Source organism: Vicugna pacos, chromosome 19 (genome assembly GCF_048564905.1).
Source record: "Vicugna pacos chromosome 19, VicPac4, whole genome shotgun sequence".
Taxonomy (NCBI): Eukaryota; Metazoa; Chordata; class Mammalia; order Artiodactyla; family Camelidae; genus Vicugna; species Vicugna pacos.
The window spans coordinates 16,316,938-16,325,887 of record NC_133005.1 but is presented as its reverse complement, the minus strand read 5'-3'; the positions used below and the strand labels follow the sequence as shown (position 1 = coordinate 16,325,887).

The following is an 8,950-nucleotide window of genomic DNA, read 5'->3' as shown; positions in this document are numbered from 1 at the left end:
AGAAGAATGTCAATGTGACTGTAATGAAGGTAAGTGGAGGTAGAGCATTGGGAAATAAGTTTGGAGAAGTGGCCAGGAGTCTGATCTTACAAGTTAAGAGAAGAACTATTAAACATTTTTGAGAAAGATTTGTCTTTTAAAAGTATCATTGTGACAGCTGTGTGGAGACATGCGGACTAGGAGACAAATTAGGTGGTTACTCTTAACAGTCCAGTGAGAGAAAATGGTGGCTTAAACTAAGGTAGGATCTATGAACGGTTGAGAATTAGTTGGATTTTGAAACTGTATTGAAAGCAGAACAACATTTGCTCATGAGTTAGATGTGCATGTGAAAGAGATCAGCCAAATAAGACAAGAACTTCGTCTTGAGAAAGTAGGTGAATGTAGTTGCCATTTACTAAGATAGGGAACACTGAGAAGAAAGCCTTTTTGGAGTTAAAAATCACAAGTTCTGTTTCATCCATTCTGAGTTATATATCCGTATTTGCTTTATATTTAAGTGTAGGTATTAGGTAGGAAGTTAAATATACAAGCTGGAGTTCAAGAGATAAATGGTGCTAATATGTAAATATAAGAGCATTAACAGATAAATGCTACTAGTGGTTCTAGAATTGGATAAAATCACCAAGAAATGAGTGTATAGAGAGGAGAAAATATCCATGATCTGAGCCCATAGAGTTGGAAAGATGAAGAAAAGCCAGGAAAGGAGAATTCCAGGAAGCTTCTGTGTGCTAGTTTAGTAAATAGGACATCTTATGATATTGTCAATTAAAAATGTAAGTATGCTCTTTGACATTGGTCTCAGCAATATTATTTTGGATATGTTTCCTCAAGCAAGGGCAACAAAAGCAAAGATAAACAAATGGGGCTACGTTAAATTGAAAAACTTGCACAGCAAAGGAAACCATCAATAAAACAAAAAGGTGGTACACTGAATGGGAGAAGATATTTGTAAGCAAAATATCTGATACAATGGTAATATCCAAAATATACTAAAAAATACAACTCAACATCAAAAAACAAACAACCCAACTGAAAAATGGGTGGGGGACCTGAATAAACATTTTCCAAAGAAGACATACAGATGGCTAAAAAGTTATGAAAAGATACTCAACATCACTAATTATCAAGGTAATGCAAATCAAAACCACAATGAGATACCACCTCACGCCTTTTAGAATTGCTATTATCAAAAAGGCAAGAAATAATAATAAGTGTTGGCAAGGATGTGGAGAAAAGGGAAACCTCGTCACAATTAGCAGGAGCATCAGTTGGTGAATTCATTATGGAAAGTGATATGGAGGTCCCTCAAAAAATTAAAAATGAAACTACCATATGATCCAGCAATTCCACTCCTAGGTATTTTCCTGAAGAAACCAAAACCACGAATTCAAAAAGATATATACACCCCTATGTTCACTGCAGCATTATTTATAATAGCCAAGATATGGAAGCAGCCTAAGTGTCTGTTGATGGGTGAATAAATAAAGATATAACATATACATATATATGAATATTACATAACCATTAAAAAAATCTTGTCATTTGCAATAACATAGCTGGACCTAGAGGGTATTATGCTAAGTAAAATAAGGCAGACAGAGAAAGACAAATACTGTATGACTTCACTTACATGTAAAATCTAAAAAACAAAACAAATGAACAAACATAACAAAACAGAAACAGATTCATAGATACAGAAACAAACAGGTAGTTGTCAGAGGGGAGAGGGTAAGGGGATGAGCGAAACAGGTGAAGGAGACTAAGAGGTACAAACTTCTAGCTACAAAATAAATGAGTTACGGGAATGAAATGTATAGCATGGGGAATAGTCAATAATATTGTAGTAACTTTGTATGGTGGCAGATGGTAACCAGACTTATCATGATGATCATTTTATAACGTTTAGAGACATTAAATCACTATGTTGCATACCTAGAACTAGCATAGGTCAACTATATTTCAATTTAAAAGTGAAGAAACTGAGGAAAGAGAGTTGTCCAAAGTCATGCAGTTAAGAGTGGTGCCAGAATATGAACATAGGCAATTAGGTTCTAGCGTCTGTGCTGTGTTGCCTCAAGAGAGCCAGATATTGGCCATGTGAGGAACATAATGTAAAAGGGAAATTTTCATAGCAATTAGAGCCATCTGCATAAAAAAAGTCTTGCCTTTCCAAAGTAATGAATCCCATATAACTGGAGGTGTTCAAGTCTAAGTTGGACTACCACTTGGCCAAAGTGCCATCCATGAATCAGCAGCAGTGACACCACCTGGGAGCTTGATAGAATCTCGGGCTCTTCCTCAAAGCCACTGCTTATCAAAGCTTAAGAAGCGCTGTGGCACAGGCTCTTTGAACACCAGAGTCATGATGCAGGCGTGAGGAGCATTGCTGTATTGCCAGCCAGGCCTCAAGGCGAATCTCAGCTAGGCCAGTTTCTAGTCATGCCAATTATTTGTCTCAGCTTCAGTTTCTACATCTGAAATGGGCCAGTAATTGTATTCCCATGGGGTTGTTGTGAGGACTTAATGAGTTTGTACATGTAAAGCATTCATCACAATGCCTAATATCCTGTAAGTACTAAATAACTATAAACCACTAATAGAAATATGCATCAGATGTAAGGCTGCACCAAATAAATGCCTCTTAAGATCCCCTTCAAGAAAAGGGGGTTAAAAAAGAATACAAGAGGGGGAAGGACATAACTGAAGCGATAGAGCGCGAGCTTAGCATACACAAGGTCCTGGGTTCAATCCCCTAGTTCCTCCTCTAAAAATAAATAAATAAGTACCCCCCCTAAATAAATAAATAAATAAATAAATAAATAAATAAATAAATAGAACATAAGAGGAGAAGGAGAGGGGAAGAAATCAACTGATGTATAAATACATTGAGTTTGAGATGCCTTTGATTCTTCAGATGAGAGTCTTCAGGAAGAAGCTAGGAATAGGATTCTGAAGCCCATGAGAGAAGGTAGGACTGGGAATATAAACAAACAGTCATCTATCTATAAATGATGGCTAAACTCAGGGCATGGATCAGATTTTTTAAAGATAACACGTGAAGGAAGAGCTAGGACATTGGGTTCTCTTGTTGTGCCATGGTCAGTACGGGAGTCTGGAAATCAGACAGAATTCTCATGCATTAATTGTGATGAAAATAAAACTCTTACACATACCTCAGAGAATTGTGAGATAGAATGAGATCATGTGTATGACAGTGCTTTACAATTTGTACAAATGTGAGCTGCTCAATATTCTTCTCTTTGGCTTACAGTATAAAAGTTTTCATGGCGGAGACTCAGACGTGTTCCTTGGACATATGGAGCCCCCAGAGGGTTTGTGTAGGGCTCAGGGAAATGTCCAGCTTAACCTGCTGGGCACCACAATTTTTCTGCTTCAACCCATCTGCTTCGGAAAATGAGGAGCCAACAAAGAACAGAGAAACAGGTGAGAGCTCCTGATAGAGCAGTTTAAGAAATGGAGTGAGTGGTGCAGATTGTTTGGTGAAGTCAGAAGTTAAAAAGATGGGAGGTCCATTGGATATGACCAAGAGATCACTGATACTATCTGCTGAGACATTAGAGTGTGCCTTGCCCAGCCTGGTGCCTGTTAGCTGGCAGGACTGCACTGTTCTTCACAGCCAACACCAATAGAATGGCCCCAGATAGCCTTACTCCATCCCCAGCCATAACCTGAATTATTCACATCAACCCCTTTCAACCTGATTTTCACTGCCAGAGTTCCTGGCTCTTGGAATCAATTGTTATTTAACACCTCATATCACGCCCTCAAAACCAGTGGCCAATACTGATGTTCTGTTCTGACCTCTGGCTGACTTCCTCAAGGATATTTTGAGTGCATCTTCTGACCCAGTTCTTATTTATGCTCCTTATTAGGTATTGATCTCTGAATTCCCTCCTTGATTGTATTTGGTACTCTTTTCTTTGGAACATGTTGCTTCTGTTTACTCCAGGTAAATGTCTTGCCAGCCTCGATCCTCTCTTGAAATTCAACAAAACTTTGTGGTCAGTGACCCATAGATGCATCCCACTGGCAAATGGAACCCTACAGCTGCTAACGAAAAAGTCATACAAAAACCATAATATGTTGAGGCAGAGATATTAGCTGCAAAGGGAGGGTGTGATGGTTAATTTTATCTGTTAACATGACTGGGCCACAGAGTGCTCAGATATTTGGTCAAACACTCTGGGTATTTTTGTGAGAGTGTCTTTGGATGAGATTAACAGTTAAATCAATAGACCAAGTGAAGCAAATTGTCCTCCCTAAGGTAGTGGGCCTCGTCCAATCAATAGGACAAAAAGGTTTATTCTCCCCTGAGTAAGAGAGACTTCCTCTTGCTTGGCTGCCTTAAACTGGAACACTGGCTTTTTTTCCGTCTTCAAATTCAAACCAAAACAATGGCTTTCTCCGTGTTTTGAGCCTGTTGGCCTTTGGACTAGAACTATACCACCATTGGCTCTCCTGGGTCTCCAACTTGCCGACTCACCCTGCAGGTCTTGAGACTCGTCAGTCTCTATAATCATGTAAGCCAATGTATTTCTCTCTATATATATATACACATATATTCATATCCTATTGGCTCTGTTTCTCTGGAGAACCCTGACTAATATAGATGGGGTAAGTCCAATGGGCCTGACAAAATCTGTACAGTGATTATGAGCTTGGGCCCTGGGGTTCAAATTCCAGGTGTACCACTTACTAGCTGTGCCCTTGGTCAGGATATTTAACCTCTCTAATCCTCAATTCCCTCCTCTGTTTTATGTAAATTCCAATCTATTCCAGTGCCAAGCATATGGCAGGTATTAGATGTTAAGTAAATGAATGAATTAATACAGATGAAGAAACCAAGGCCCAGAGCCATTAAATGGTATATATTTCATTAGTCATTAATTTAAAAAAAAAAGCAACCTTCCATATTTAAGCAGAGCCCCATGCCATTACTTAGAGAAAAATGTAAAATCTCATTAGATTGAGAGATTTATTTTATTTAACCAAGACTTCACTATCTCCTTGTGAGATGATTATAACTATTGTCCCCATTTTGCCTATGAGATAACTGAGGTACAGAGAAGTTACAAAGCTAGTAAGATTCTTGAAAGAGTTACTGAAGGAATACCACGATCCCTTTCAAAGGGCCTTTTGGAGGTTTGCTTATTTAGACAACTATTTTTGCCTTCCCTCTGTCTGTGACTGTCACAAGGTTCTTCTTCCCTAGTTGACCACCTGCACATCTTGATATTGGAAAAGGTCTTAGGATGCATTCATGTACAGAAGAGAGCCTATACTTACGATCACTAAGGAAAAGGAATTTGGAAGCATCCAGCCTCTGGCTGCTGAGCACGCTTCTCCTTCCTTCCTACAATGCCGTTCTTAGTAAAGAACAAGGTGTTATTTAAAAATTCTGAGTGTGCAGTCTTATTTTTTTCTCAACATGGCAAGCCAGAAACAGAAACCAATATCCCTAGTTCTCTTTCTTCCTCTTACAAGTTATGTCCTTGTCCCAGAAGCTTCGGGGAACAAGGAGTTTAGATCTAGAGCATTTAAGTTTTCCCCAGGTACTATTAGGTCACTCTCTATAAATGGGGTGGGGGCTGGGGTAAGGGCTGGAAGAACATATAAAGAGAAAGTGTGGCAAGGAATCCAAAAATTAAAACAGTCAAGTTCTATATTCCTGGTCCGTCACAATGTTTTAAAATATTGTCACAGGGAGGGGTTCTGAGCTGGGCTACTTCTAAACTGCTTGCAAACTGGCTTTGGAAAGCTCTTATAATATTTTATAAAACTTTTCTAATTATTCTTTATGAAGTTGTAATTATTGAGTCGACCATGCATCTTGCACCTTACCTGAGAGACACAAGCTAAATATCTTAGATCTAGAGTTATTGCAAACCAGAGTACTTTGGGGCATGGTGTACCAGAAAAAGCTTTCAGAGACTAAATTAGCATGGTGTAAATACCCATCCAGCAGAGCAGGTAATTTTCTCATTACTCATCAAATGAGTTCCTAAGCATTAGTTACTCTACATGTTGGATCTTTGTAGAAATAAGTCAAAGGCAGCTGAATCATTTCAGAACAAATTTTCCATCACCTTCCTTCTCTGTGTGGCTTAGGCCATCCTAGGCCCTGAATAACATGAATCTGCTGGTTCCCTACTAGCCAGGATGACTATGAATTTTTTTTTAATCAAGTAATAAGAAAACCCTAGAGGAAAGACCCCATCACATTAAAAATACATTTAGGGGTATCTGGTTATTCCTGAGAATACTTCTATTTATCCAATATTTATGTTTTCCAAATTAGATTCTGCTACCTTTCCCAGAGCAAAATGAAGAACCCCTCAAACAGCATCATTTTTTAACGTAAACATGAGAGAATGGAACATGCTGCCGGCACCACAAATTATCCTGTAAGGCCTGTGGTATTTCCTGTGATGCTTTGAATCAGTCTGACTCTCTCCTCTTCTGTGTAATTTTTAAAGATGTCAATGTGGGCCATCAGCAGTTGAAAATTCAGAACACCATGCTAGTCCTTCCCTGTGACAGCCACATAGCTTTCGCCTGCAGGATGAGCCTACATAACTGACGTAGTTACTTTTTTAGTTTTATTATTTTTTTAATCTGGAAAATCCCCCACTGTCTCCATTCCTTCACAAAACTGCCTGAATGCCATATGTATTTTTTTTTTTGTTTCTCTTCACTGCAGTCTTCCCCCACTTCAACCCCAACTTTCTACATGTTAAAAAAAAAAAGTGTCATTTTGAGGGGGGAAAAACTTGACTATAAAGGATTTTGCAGTGACATTGAATTTGTCATCACTTCTCCCAGCTCATTCCAGCTTGCTCTATAATGAAAGTGAGAACCATAGCTAGAAGTTTTCTTGTCAAGTATCTAAGGACCAGGCAAATTTTCTTCTTCGTTATTGTATAAGAATCTCAAATGTTTTGTGAATATTTAAGTAAACAAATTTCAGCAACATGCCTTGTTTTAAGAATCCAGCTTTAATAAAAATCCGAACACTATTTGTTAATTATTATTGAAAACATTAATATTTCAAAATACCCTTTGGGTCAGAGACTCTTTAAAGGAACAATGACTTCTACTTATTTCAATTAAAGGCATCCTTTATTAAATTCTTACAGCTCAAATTGCTATAAACACTCCCTTTACAACTCTGCTTTCTCCTTTATTTCCTGGGATTCTTTCTCTCTCTCTCTCTCTCTCTCTCTCCCCCCTCCCTCTCTGCCTGCAATTAAAAACCTAAGCTTGCTCTAAGGCCAAAGGGCGGGATGAGTGGTGGTGGTGGTGGCAGGCGAGGGGGTGGAGGAATGGGGGAGTAGGGGAGCGGAGGTTGTTCGTTGTTTTTCCCGACCGGAGACAAGGATTTTCCATCGCCCAAAAGAGGCCATCAAGTTTTAACATTGCGAAGCACGACTTCTCATCGCATCCTTCCCGGAAAAGTACAAACAGTTCCTCAGCCGAGGTCCCCCACCTCCCACGCGCTCCCCATCTCGCCCTCCCCGCGGAGAGCCCCGCGACAACCTCCCCAACACCTGTGAATCATCCGAGAGGCTGCCACCGCGGAACCATTTGCATATCCCCCCCTCTTCCTTGGCGCCTTATTCACACAACAAAGGAGGACAGGATTATTGCTTTATGATTATTATTTCTAATCTCTCCTATGACCAGCACTAGTGTATTCTCTCACCTACATCCTGTTTTGAGCGTCAGAGGGCCCCCAAGTCAGCCTCGACTGGTACACAGGGTATGCTCACTGAATGAACCACTAGAATTTTGTAGCATCCCAGTAATCCTTGAACCTGCAGCTCTCCACATTTCCTCCCCCGCCCCCAAAGTCTGATCAATTCTGTAAGGTGTGTACGCGCCTCTGTGAATTATTCTGAAGAAACCCAACTTAAACCCCAGGCTCCGATAGCATATCCAACCCAAAACAGAGTCATCTATTTTGCCCTCTGCAAACAACTCTCAACATCAAGCTTTGAGAACTCCAGCAAACCCACGCTGATTGGGTTAACTACCCTTCCCTCCCCCTTCCCCCAACCCTTTGATATCTCTCAGCGGTAATTGCTCTGACGTACTTTAAAATAATATGTACTAGTCTCTTTCCCCAATTGACCATATTAATGAGAACTCCAAGCCCTTGATGCTACTTTGATAAAATGAAGAAATCACTCATAAAAATAGCAACCCACGTATCCTGACCATATATGGAGTTGGTGAGGGTTGACAGGGATGCCCCTTAGGACCCACTTTTTTTGAAAAATAAATAGCAGCTGAAATCCCCCCCAACCCCCTTACCTTCCGTTCCTCCTCTGCCTTCCCCTCCCCTTCTATGACTCAACCAAAGACTCAACTTAGCAGGGGGAAATTTTTGAATATATAATAGCATATATATTGCATATATATCACACACATATGTACATACATACGCATACGCATACATACACATACATATACAAACAAAACAGAATATCAAAAGACCAGTCGCGAGATAAATGACTTTGCCCGTGACCGGGTGTTAAAATGGAGTCAAAAGAATCGTCCCGTTCGGGTGTTTATAAAAGACTAAAATACAAAGCTTTGCAGTAAAGCGAGAAGGGAGCTGAGTCAAGCCCTCAGCACCTCGCAGCTCCTCCCCTCCCACTCCCCGCCCCCGTCCTCCCTCCGCCCTTCCCTGAACACACTTCCTCCCCGCCCCTCCAGGAGATGTCTATTAAAAGCTGCTGACGTCAAAAGGGACGGCCATCTTTGATGAGGGCAGAGCTCACGTTGCATTGAAGACGAAACCTCGGGGAGGTCAGGAGCTGTCTTTCCTTCCCTCCCTGCTCGGCGGCTCCTCCACACTTGGAACCTGCAGGGGCCGGGCGAACACCACCCTCTGGAGAAGCTAAGGTAAGAAGCCCCCCTCCTC

The 8,950-nt window shown here is 40.5% G+C and overlaps 1 protein-coding gene across 2 annotated transcripts in view; it reads left to right on the top strand.

Moving 5' to 3' along the window:
- The first annotated feature begins 8,783 nt into the window (after window positions 1–8,783).
- Window positions 8,784–8,950, top strand: part of SNAP25 (synaptosome associated protein 25) — a 78,517-nt gene continuing 78,350 nt past the window's right edge. Inside the window, exon 1 of one of the 2 annotated variants that reach the window (XM_015241856.2) lies at window positions 8,784–8,931. The gene's annotated coding sequence lies outside the window, so the exon portion shown is untranslated. The remainder of the gene's footprint in view (window positions 8,932–8,950) is intronic. The other variant, XM_006207387.4, reaches the window with a different exon arrangement.